The 12,262-nt window shown below is 40.5% G+C and overlaps 1 long non-coding RNA gene across 1 annotated transcript; it reads right to left on the bottom strand.

Moving 5' to 3' along the window:
• Positions 1-3,479: 3,479 nt before the first annotated feature.
• Positions 3,480-10,433, bottom strand: LOC138832848 (uncharacterized). The gene is made up of 3 exons (XR_011373709.1): positions 10,302-10,433; positions 6,288-6,392; positions 3,480-3,628 (listed from the first exon to the last, which is right to left on the bottom strand). It is a non-coding gene; the product is annotated as an uncharacterized lncRNA (long non-coding RNA).
• Between the last annotated feature and the right edge of the window lie 1,829 nt (positions 10,434-12,262).

Here is a 12,262-nt window from a genome sequence, read left to right as displayed (position 1 = left end):
ATTGTCTCTCCCCAGCCTCCTTCCTCAGCTGTCTTGAATGGGCCTAATACTTTTGGTCCACCCTTAGTTGATTTCTTGTGTGGGGGCTGATCTAAGAGAGCTAGTCTCCAACAATCCTAGTCCCATGCTAAGACCCTAACCAAATGTTTCTGCTTTTCATTTGATGCCTTCAGGCTACAAAGGGTACAAGATACTGGATGTGCTATGTGTTCTGTCCTGGAGCCCCAGCCACGTAGATTCTGAGACATCACTCAGCCTTTGGCACAGTCAGCTTGGCCCACAGCTCGATGCAAGGTTGCTGCCAGGCTATGTTTGTTAGTGTCCTGAGGAGGAAGGATTTGGGACAGCCCCGGGGGCTGCCAATGGAGCTTAGTTTTTTGTTCCCCTCCCCCCCCCCCATCCTCTGTGAGCAAGCCTGAATCTCACTGAGTGCTTGGTTGAAATTAAAATAACCAAGTGCTCAAATATTCATGCTTTGCTTATTTCAGTATGTTTAATTTATTATGTATCACTTTTCTTGGGTTTTATATAAACTTGCCTGAAGACTTTTTTTTTTCACTTTGAGTTCTGGCAGAGTGTTCCCTTTCCCTTGGCAGAGTGTTGATTAGTTAAAGAAGGTCTGCTTAGCTGAGAAGATGATTTTCTTTTTACAGATCGTTCTTTCACCTTAATAAAAATGATAGTGCCATCATTCTCACCATCATCCATTAGTCTTTAGTGATCATTAATATGATGTCCAACACAAGGTGCCACTGAAATATCTGCTTCAAATTTATTCCCACGGCTGGAAATGCAACAGTCCTCAGCAAGACATGGTTGAGTGAAGGATGGCTTTCTTCTTTTCTGCTGTTTCTCTATGGATAAAACCAGGATCACAGCTTCCTTCTCCCCTATGTCTTCACTGCCTTCTTCTGTGTGGGCAGCCTAGAAGATTCTTCAGAGCTGACCCTAAGCTAACTCTCCTTCCACAGCTTCCCTATGCAGCAGTGAGCTTGCATGCATGCACAAGAAGATTTCTTTTTCACATCTAAGATGGACAAGTGACCATTGATTAGCATTCAGGATGGTGTAGAGGATAGCATCTATTTGTGTCTCTTTGGGACCTATTTGTCTCTTTATAAAAAGTCACAAGGCCTTAGTGTAGCCAAATTTAAACTGTACGAATAATGATCCCTTGATTATTGAGTGTTAATTAAAATGACAGGCTTGTTCCCTACCCTGTCCCCCCTCCACACACACCATAAACTTGCACCCCTTCGTGCCACACCACCCACACGGCATCTGCTGGAGCCTAAAAATGAGTTTCAGTATTAGCTTAGGAAAATCACAAAACAAAGTTAGAAATTAAAATTAGCTGCCAAGAAGAAATCATGTGTCATTCCTTTGCTCCAGAACATTATATAAGCAACAACAGAAGAAAAGGGAAGAGAAGAAGAAGGCAGAGAGGGAGGGAGAAATAGATGGAGACTACAAGAAGGAAGGGAACAACATTTGTCAACCTAGACAACCAGGTAGAAACTTAGAAATATGAAGAACAGGGAACTTTAGGTTACTATGGGATATCCAAGTTTGAATACTAGATATCTACCTTTTAATTGAGTTTTAAAAGTTATTTGTTTCTGCAGTGCTGAGAATCAAACTCGGGTTTGATAGGCAAGCACTTGGCTCCTCAACTATACCCTTTTTCTGAGATCTACTTTTTAAACAGAAGTAAGATTTTAAAAAGGTAAATTGTTGGACGTGGAAATAGGAGGATCTTGGTTCAAGGCTATCACCGGCAAAACAGTTTAGGAGACCTTATTTTTAAAGAGCTGAGTGTGGTGGTACATGCCTTGATCTTCTCAGCTGGGGAAGGGGGGCACAAATGTAGGAGATCACAGCTCAACACTGGTCTCAGGCAAAAACTGTGAGACCCTATCTCAAAAGTAGCTTTAAGCCTAGCTACTCAGGAGGCTGAGATCTGAGGATCTAGTTTCGAAGCCATTCCAGGCAGGAAGGTACGTAAGACTTTTATCTCTTATCTCTAATAAACTACCAAAAAAGCCAGAAGTGGAACTGTGGCTCAAGTGGTAGAGAGCTAACCTTGAGCAAATAAAGTTTAGGGATAGCATCCAGGCCCAGATTCAAGCCCCAGAACTGGCACCAAAAATGTAACTAAAACAAAAAGGTTGGTTATGTAACTCATGTGGTAGAATGTTTGCCTGAGTACAGGCCCAGAGTTCAAATCTAAGTATTGCCAGGAAGTAATTTTATTCAAAATTAATTCACACACACACACAAAAATCAATGCATTTATCCCTAAATAAAGAAATTAGAGAAGTTTTTACATGTTATCCTAAATATCCTATTTTCTGTAGGACTATGGATAGCAAATTTATTTATTTATTTATTTATTTATTTATTTATTGTGAAAATACTGCACAGAGGGGTTCCAATTACATGGGCAAGATAATGAGTACATTTCTTATCAAGCATTGTAGCCTCCTCCTTTGTTTGCCCTTCCCATCCAGCAAATTTATTTTAAGTTAATAAAAGAATACTTATATTGCCAAACATGAAATTAAAACAACAAAGTAATCCTCATGTTTACTGACATAAGTATAAACTTACAGAGAAAAAAAAATCCATCTTGCCCATGTAATTGTAACTCCTCTGTGCGGTATTCTCACAATAAAAAAAAAAACAAAAAATAAATATTTTTTTTTAAAATTGTATTTTATTTTATTTGAGAACATACTGTACAGGGGGGCTACAATTACATGGGCAGGATAATGCATACATTTCTTACCAAGCATTGCAGCCTCCTCCTTTGTTTACCCTTCACTTCCCTTCCCCGCCTTCCCCCTCCCCCCACCCAATTTTACCCCCCTCCCCCCACCCAATTATACCCCCCTCCCCCCCACACCGACATTGTAAAGCTGGTTTTGACATGACATTTTGTACTTCTCATTGTTGCAACAGGTCCACCTGAATCCTTAAACGGCTTGTTTGTCCCCATCTCCTACACATGTTATACTGACATCAAATATAGTGAAAGCGGGGGTTACACTGTGGGGGAGGGACATACAAAGCAACAAAGAAATAATCTTATAAATGCGTTAGAAACACATGCATGAAAGAAACGAAAACATTAAAATACATATTTAAGGGTTCATTTTCCTAACATCACATTATCTGACCTTTTCCGCTTGACTCATACCTATACTAGATATTGCAAATAAGGGAAACCATGGGACCTATGCTTCTTTGGGCCTGGCTTACTTCACTTAATATAATTTTTTCCAAACCTTTCCATTTCCTAACAAATGCGGAAATGTCATTCTTTCTGATGGAGGCATAGAATTCCATTGTGTATATATACCACATTTTCTTGATCCATTCATCTACTGAGGGGCATCTGGGTTGGTTCCATATCTTAGCTATGGTAAATAATGCTGCAATAAACATAGTTGTGCTGGTAGCTTTAGTGTGGTCTTGTTTGTAAACATTTGGGTAAATGCCCAAAAGTGGGATTGCTGGATCATAGGGGAGATCTATGTGAAGTCTTCTGAGGAACCTCCATACTGCTTTCCAAAGTGGTTGAACAAGTTTACATTCCCACCAACAATGAAGTAAGGTTCCTTTGTGTCTAAAAAATAAATATTTAAAAAATCTCAAAAAAATCCAAAGTAGATACTTACATAGAAGTATTTTCCATGTGATAGAGATAACATTTCAGACAAGTAAGACAAAGATGTTTCAGGAAAGCTATCTGGTAGGATGTTCGTAGATTGTTGTATTAGTAAATGAGCTTCTACCATCTAGTAGATGCTGTGGCTGCCATAATAAATTATTACCAACTTGGAGGCTTTGGGCTACAGTTTTCCTAAGCCAAAATTAGTGATAGGGCTGAGCTCCCTCTGGAGGCTATAGATAAGAATTCACCTTGTGCTTCTGGTTTCTGGTGGCTGTCTGTGTTCCTTGGCTTGTGGTGGCATCACTTCGGTCTCCACCTCAATCTTCACGTGACCATCTTGTTTGTGTGTCAGATTTCCCTGTCTCTGTCTTCTAAGGACAGTGTGGCTAGTTGGCTAGTTTTATGTCCCACCTAGATAATCCAGGATCTTCTTTATGCAAGTGGTGATATTAACAGGCTCTGGGATTAAGAGCTGTTATCTTGTTTTTTTGTCAGTCATAGGGCTTGAACTTGGGGCTTAGGCATTGTCCTGAAGCCCTTTTATTCAAGGCTAGTGCTCTACCACTTTGAGTCACAGCTCCACTTCAAGTTTTTGAGTGATTAATTGGAGATAAGACCATCATGAAGACTTTTCTACCTGGCCTGGCTTTCAACCTCGATCCTCAGATGTCAGCCTCTTGAGTAGCTAGCTCACATTACATATGTGAGCCACCAGCACCCAGCTAGGTCCTGCTCTCTTTGACTATTTATTATTCATCCAACCTTCTACAACTATCAGGGTAAATTTAATTCCTATCTCACCCACACATCAAATACATTTATAATATGTTAACATTCAAATAGAAGCAATTTTTTAAATCTTAGTATGGCTTTTTGAAATATAAAAGTAGAAGTAAGATTGACAGTTTTCCTGGGTAGAAATTAAAAATCAGTATGGGTCTAAAAATACTGGAAGCAAAATTACAAAGAATTGCTAATTTGGAGACAATGTATTTATTAGAGACAAAATATTTATGTCATTCATTTATGAGGACTTTTACAAATCAGAAAAAGGAAAATATCCTAAGCGTAAAAAGGATACTAGGACAGCGACAATATTTGATTAGAGAATTAAAAAGTTAATACACATAAAATTTACATATGTAACCAGATGCCAGTTAAATGTTGGCCATTTATTAGTTTTGGTCATAAAATTGGCAAAAATTACAATACCTAGTAATGGCAAGGAACTGAAAAGATTGTCGCTTTTATACACCAAGTTGTTATTTTAATGGTGTGGGCTTTCTCAAGAGCAATTTTGCATAATATATCAAAGACCTTAAACTTTGTATTCTCTTTGAATAAGAAATTGAGGTTTTAAATTATGGCAGTAAGTGAGCTGCTATGCAAACAGAATTGGGCATGCATGCTTTTATAGCTTCATTAAAACATGGAGCAATTCAAATGGCTTAATGTCTCCAGAAGAAGATTGCTTAAATAAATCTTGATGCAGGTATAGGATGGGCTACTGTAAGGCCTTATATATTTTGTCTGAGATGGAAAAAACATTCACAGTAAGCAGTTACATGAAAAAGCTAGTAAACAAGACTGCTTATATATCTGAGCTTGTGCATGTGCACATGTATGTGTATATGTGTGTGTGTGTGTATGTGTGTGTAAAAGAATGAGTGAAAATACTGAGTGTTCCTTATAAGTAATAATAGTATGGGTAACTCCTTTCCTTTTAAAATTTTCTAAAAATTTTCATAATGAGAGTGTATTACCTTTATAATTTGTAAAGAAGAAAAGTAAATGCACGCATCCTAAAATTATTTTCAGAATCTACTCCATCTGCAAATACAGGCCTTTTGCTATCTATTTTCAGATACCTTTCCATTGTCACTAGCCTTAACTGCCCATCACCTGCCCAATGTTGCTATAGCAACACTGAATTCCTTAGCCTTCTTGCAGTTGGAGCCTTTGTTTTATGTCTATGTCTTAATTCATGTTGTCCTTTCTGGCCTCACTCTGCAGGGAACCCTTACCACCCAGTCGGAATACAGCCCTCTAGGCAGGCACAGAGATTTCAGGACAAGTCCCTCACCCTTCAGCCCTCCTCAACCCCTCAGCCTGGTCCCCTTTGAATAAGTCACTTCCTGTACTTTGCAGTTACAGCTCAGCACCTATCAACACACTGTGATTGGATTTCTATTTTGTTTCTATGCCATGGCTCTCTATCCTTCACTGGATAGCAAGCTTGGCATAGATGAATCAGAATCACATGTATATATCAGTACCCAGCAGCAGACATGAGGTGAGAATGCAACTGGCCTATACTGCACTACAGAGAGAAGACCAGGAAGGAAGTCCCCAGTGATGAGGCTCAGACAGGCTTCTTTGCTTGGCCAAATATGAAGTTATAAATTACACAGAATCATTTCAACCCATTGATTTACACTGGTTCAAATGAAATGAATAGGTTTTAGATTTTGTTTGAGTTGCTTGTTTATTTTAGAGATTTTTGGTGCAACGAAAGCTATCTTCTTGTTGCTGCACTTGAACTGATAATTGGTGTGTTAAATGGTGCAATGTTGTTTAGTGTATGGTGGTTGTGTTTTAAAAATAGTCTCACCTTTTTAGAAAATCTCATTCCTGAGCTGTGCTGAATCACTTGCTCTGAGTGTTTGAAGATAATTAGAAACAGTTGGGAAGCAGGTATGGTCCCGCACATGCATTCCTTAAATAGAGAGGGAAAAAAAGCAGTCACCCAATAGAGGTTACTGGAACCTGAAAGTCATAGCCCTTTGTGTTTTGTTTTGTCTGTCCCTTAATAAGGGGCAAAGAAGAAAGCAGCTCCCATGGATTTTGTTTGGTAACAGTTACTGGATCTGAGACTTGAGAAAGGAGAGCCCAGGGACCTTCTATCCAGCTCCTGCTGGTGGCATTGGTGGCAAAGCCAGGCACTTCGCCAGGAGCAAAGTCAAAATGCCATTTACATCTACCATGTTGCTAGACCGAGTCTAAGCAGGGAACTGTCTGAAACAAATCACAATTGAGTTATAAGAAAGGAAACAAATATGTAGAATGCAAGTGAACCTTATTGCTATAGGAATGAAAGCAAGATGAGATGGCTTGTACTTTAGGTTTCTAGGTGCTGCAGCTTTGTTCTTGCTAATCATACAGCCAACTACTTGAACCATGCCTGAGGCATTTTTGCTTTAGTTTATTTTCTGCCTGGACTGGTCTTGGACCTCGATCCTTCTACCTATATCTCCTGAGTAGCTAGGATTTTATAGTCATTGAGTCACCTTGTCCAGTCCAAAGCCATACATTTTTACAGGATATGAAATCCAAATAAAATTGCCTTGTGGCACATCTCAGATCACCCAACCCAATATTTGCAATAATTAAAGAGTAACAAATATTTACTAAAGACTTTTTTTCAAATAAAAACAAACCAAGACAAACATTTGTATATCCCCGTTAAAAAAAAAAAAAACCTTGCCAAACTAATACTAAATGAATTTCAAATATCACTTCTCTGTGTGTTCTCACACATGCAGACAGCTGGGTCTAAACTAAACCCTTGCTTCCCTCCTCCTCTGCTGACAGAGGTGTCTTTCTTCTCCTCCTCCTATCCTTATCTTCTTTGTTTTCCTCCTCCTCTTCCTTCTTCAGCACTAACATCTATCATCATCATCATCATCATCATCATCATCATCATCATCATCATCATCTATACTGTTTTGTTCAGTCCCTTCATTGAATCCAAGGGTAACATACCAGCTTCTCATTCTTTTCCAGTTTTCTTCTATTCTGACTGTTATAGAATTAATCACAGTCTCAGGCAGAATATTAGAAGCTAAGATTCAGGATTTCCTTGCTTTTGGAATGGGCAGTAAAGAAGGTTTGGGGGATGATTCAAACACTTCTGGTGGAATATTCTCATGACATCTCTCCTGGAGAATAATCCATATGCCCCATTCCTAGAATGCCCAGCCTGTCTCCTACTTTAACTGTAGTCATTAAAAACAGACTGATTGGAACCCTGGCTCAGAAACAGCCTGCAAGATTCACATTTTTGGAGGTGTTTTCCATACTAACATCGTGTGTGTGTGTGTGTGTGTGTGTGTGTGTGTGTGTGTGTGTGTGTGTGTGTGTGTGTGTGTCTTTTTCTGAATCACTAGCATTCCTAGTATTAATGTTCTGTGCCACAGTAGATGGTCAGGAATGGAAGGCCTCCCTGATTCTCCTGGGAGAACCTTTCTCAGTGGGCTTCCCAGTGTGCCTGGTCAGGCTTTCTGAGACTCTTTCTGAGACACAGGAGGTGCCTGAGTCAAGGTAGGTTGTAATCAAGGTCTTAGGAGTATTGTCTGCTTGTAGATAGGGCTCAGAGACCAACAGTACAGCATTTTCTGCCAGTGCAATCACACTTACCTGTGTCCCTTGGGGTGGAGGGGCTGTTTCTCAGGCACAGTCAACACAAGCTTAAGTTCTTTTTGGCTCCACATGAAAGGGCAACATGATCTCTGCAGGCACTTCAGAACCAACTCTGTGTTTTCCTAATCAGTGTGCCCTATTTCTTTTCTTTGATATGTCTAGATTCATTTCCTTAGGTGTTACTTACTACTGTAAGTGCCAACTGGGATGTCTCCTTCTCTACACACACACACACACACACACAGACAGACACACAGACACACAGACACACACACACAGACACACACACACACACACACACACACACACACACACACCCCTATCTCATTAAGGACCAGCTCTCCACAATGCCAGCACCCCACAACTATGCCTTCTACTCAACACTTGCCAACAAATCTCTCTTTGATAGACACACACCAACCACACAGCCACACATACTTGCTTTTTAATTTTTAATTTTTCACTATTCAGGATTTCATTGCAAAGGATGAGTGGTACAGGAAATTCTCATCAATAGTAGGTGAGTGCATATGTGTGTATGAGAGAGACAGTGAAAGACAGACAGACAGACAGACAGACAGCAAGTGCGACTCTCTCAGGCATCCCTGGTGGAGTCTGGTTTGGCATAACTCACTGTGCCCTGGAGCCAGCAGAACTGAGAACTGGTAGCCATTGCTGCCTCCTGGGAAGACTAAGGACCTGCTGTAAATTGCATTTCCGTAGAACTTCTCTGGCTCTCTTTGAAACTTATGTCCTAGGGCTGAAACCCAAGCTCTCCCTTGGCTAAAGAGACCTGGAGATGGGTTAACCTTGTCTAAATCTGACATTTCTGGGAGGGGCAGAAAAGGTTCCCTAGTGAAAGGGTTCATGGTATGGGCCTGTGGATGAATTAAGAAACTGTCATTTCCGGCTGGGAAGGTGGCTCAGTGATAGAGCGCTTGCCTTGCATGCATGAGGCCCTGGGTTCGATTCCTCAGCACCACATAAGCAAAAAAGAAAAAAGCTGGAAGTGGCGCTGTGGCTCAAGTGGTAGAGCGCTAGCCTTGAGCTGAGAGCTGAGGGACAGCGCCCAGGCCCAGAGTTCAGGTCCCCTCCCCCCCAAAAAAAAGAAAAAAAAGAAACTGCCATTTCTGAGCTGTGTGACTTTGAGCAAGTTACTTAATATTTCTGTGCTCCCTCTCTTCAATTGTAGAGAGGAGATGACTATACCCATCCTTACCACATGGGCTCATTGAGAGGCTAAACTGGTCTTTTCATATCTTGTTCACTGAAAACCCTTTTTCTTATTTCTGTGCTCGATGGGAATAGTCTTCTCACCAGAGTTAGTGCCCTGATCCAAGCTATCAACAGGTCTAACATAGGTTGTTGCATTATATAATCCTTTAGCTGACCCCTTGAATCTTTCCTGAGTGCCCCGCTGAAGCCCAAGCCTGTCTCTTCCCTGCTCAGCACCCTTGGGGACTCCCTCCCCTCACTCAGTGAAAAGCAAGGCTGGCAGATTGAATAACAAGCGCTCATGATTCTGGCCCTACAAGCCTGGGCCCTTCTCTCTGCCCTCCCTGCCCTGACCTCCCTGATAGTCATCCAGGAGGAGGCTAACATCCAGAATTCTAGACCATTCTCTTTTCAAATCTGACTCTGTGATTTTAATCACACTGCAGATTAAACAAAGCTCTCAAAGGTAGCAAATAAGGTTTTTTATTCTTTTTTAAAAATTATTATTATAAAGGTGATGCACGGAGAGGTTAGAGTTACACAGAGCAGGTAATGAGTACATTTCTTTTTGGATGATGTCACCCCTTTCCTCATTCTTTCCTAGTTTTTCCCTCTCATCCCTACTCACAAGATGTAAAGTTCATTTTCAGCATAGCATCCAGTGAGTACCATTGCTACATTTTTTACTCTTTGTCCATCCATTTCTGTGCCTTCCCTTATGCTCCCCAAAACAGATCAATGAACAAACAGGACAAAAATAAGAGAAAAACAGCAAAAAAAAAAACTTCTTGTTTCCATTTCTTGGAGTTCACTTTGATAAATATTATTTTGTATGAGAGAATAAGTTTTAAATACTAACTCAAAAGCAGATCTCACGTGTGAGACTCTGGTTTTTAGAATATATGTTAAAACCATATATATGTAAATATATGCTTATATAAACTATATATAATATATAATATTATATATATATATGTAATAGGAGACTTACCTTCCAATGGTTGATACCTGCTTGGGTAGATTGAGCCTTTTCTTTTTTGCATGCCTAAATGCCAGTCACTCCAAAGGACTGAAGTCTTTTTGGAAACCTAGAGTCAAGTCTGTCTGTGATTGTGTTCTTTCCAGTACCTTGCAGGTCACTTTGATTGGTTAACAGGGCATTGCAAAGGCAGGATCCTGGGTCATGGAAAGGGTGTGTGTCTTCATGTGTGAGTTAATTATGTTGTGTGCTACACATGGGCTGAACGCTCACCAAGTGCCAGGCAGGCACAACAGCGACTATGACACAGTCCCTGCTCTCCCCTGTCCCTCTAGAAGGGGGAGAAGAGGGAGAGTCAACCTCATGCATTAGAAGCACCTCAATATTTTTGTACCAGTCCTGGAGCTTGCACTTGGGGCCTGAGTGCTGTCACTGAGCTTCTTTTGCTCAAGGCTAGTCCTCTACCACTTGAGCCACAGCTCTACTTTTGGCCGTTTTGGTAGTTTTTATTGGAGGTAAGAGTCTCATGGATTTTCTTGTTTGGACTGGCTTTGAACTTAGGTCTTCAGATCTCAGCTCCTGAGTAGCTAGGATTATAGGCATTATAGCCACTAGTACTCAGATATCTGAAAGGATTTAAATAGAACTACAGCTATAGGAATACATTAATCACAGCTATACATTGGCTAGAGATATAAATATACACAGTCTTAGATATGCACACATGTGGTTATAAGGAGCCCATCCAGTTCCTGTCAATTAAAATTTTGCAATGGGATCCTGGTAGGCAAGTCATTCCAGGGCTCCACTACTGAAGGTGACTCTTGTGGGACTTTGGTTCTGTCCCAGGCAACTAGGATGAGACAGCCCACACTAGAAGATGACCACACAGGAAGGGGTAGATCCAGTGGCCTCAACAGGTGCAGAATTGAAATGGGACAGAGAACAGCTGGCTACTTTCCTAATAACTGCTGGGGAATCTTGGGTACCTCTCTTTCCAGATTTTAATGTCATATAATTTCTGATAAAACATAAAAGAATAGGGTTTTTGGTTTTTATTTTTTGTCTGTCGTGGGGCTTGAACATTGGGCCTGGGCATTATCCCTTCAGCTCAAAGCAAGCGCTCTACCTCTTGAGCCACAGCACCACTTCCAGTTTTCTAGTGGTCTATTGGAGATAAGAGTCTTACAGAGTTTCCTGCCCAGGCTGGCTTTGAACTATGATCCTCAGATCTCAGCCTCCTGAGTAGGAAGGATTACAGGTGTGAGCCACTGGCCCCGGCCTAAGAATAGTTTTTTTTTTTAAATGGTGATGAGACAAATAAAAATACACATAAAAAAGAAAAACATTAGCCGGGCACTGGTGGCTCATACCTGTAATCCTAGCTACTGAGGAGGCTGAGATCTGAGGATCTCGATTCAAAGCCATCCTAGGCAGGAAAGTTGGTGAGACTCTTATCTCCAATAAACCACTAGAAAACTGGAAGTGGCGCTATGGCTCAAGTGGTAGAACACTGGCCTTGAGCTGAAGAGTGCAGGGATAGCACCCAAGCCCAGAGTTCAAGCCCCACGACTGACAAAAACAAAACAAAAAAATTGAACCTGTCTTTATACCAGGCACAAAAATTAATTCAAAATGGATCAAAGACCCAAATGTAATACTTAAAACTGTAAACTCTTTGAAGAAACTGTCAAATAAACCATGACCTAGAGTAAAACTATCTTTCTTAGATATGATGCTCAAAGAGCAAGTGAAAAAGATTATTAGTTGACTTAGTGTGGTGGTACACACCTGTAACCTCAGCTTTTAGGAGTTGGAAGAAAAAGATGCTGAGTTCAGGACTAGCTTTGGCTACAAAGTGAGACCAAGTTAAAAAAAATTAATAAATGGACTTTAAAAATTAAAACCATGTATTTCAAAGAATGCCATCATAAAAGTTGAAGAAATCCATAGACATATCTATATATATATGT

Source organism: Dipodomys merriami, unplaced genomic scaffold (assembly GCF_024711535.1).
Source record: "Dipodomys merriami isolate MVZ:Mamm:240054 unplaced genomic scaffold, mDipMer1.0.p SCAF_20, whole genome shotgun sequence".
Lineage (NCBI taxonomy): Eukaryota > Metazoa > Chordata > Mammalia > Rodentia > Heteromyidae > Dipodomys > Dipodomys merriami.
The sequence above is the reverse complement of the archived record's forward strand: the minus strand, read 5'-3'. Positions and strand labels throughout refer to the sequence as shown.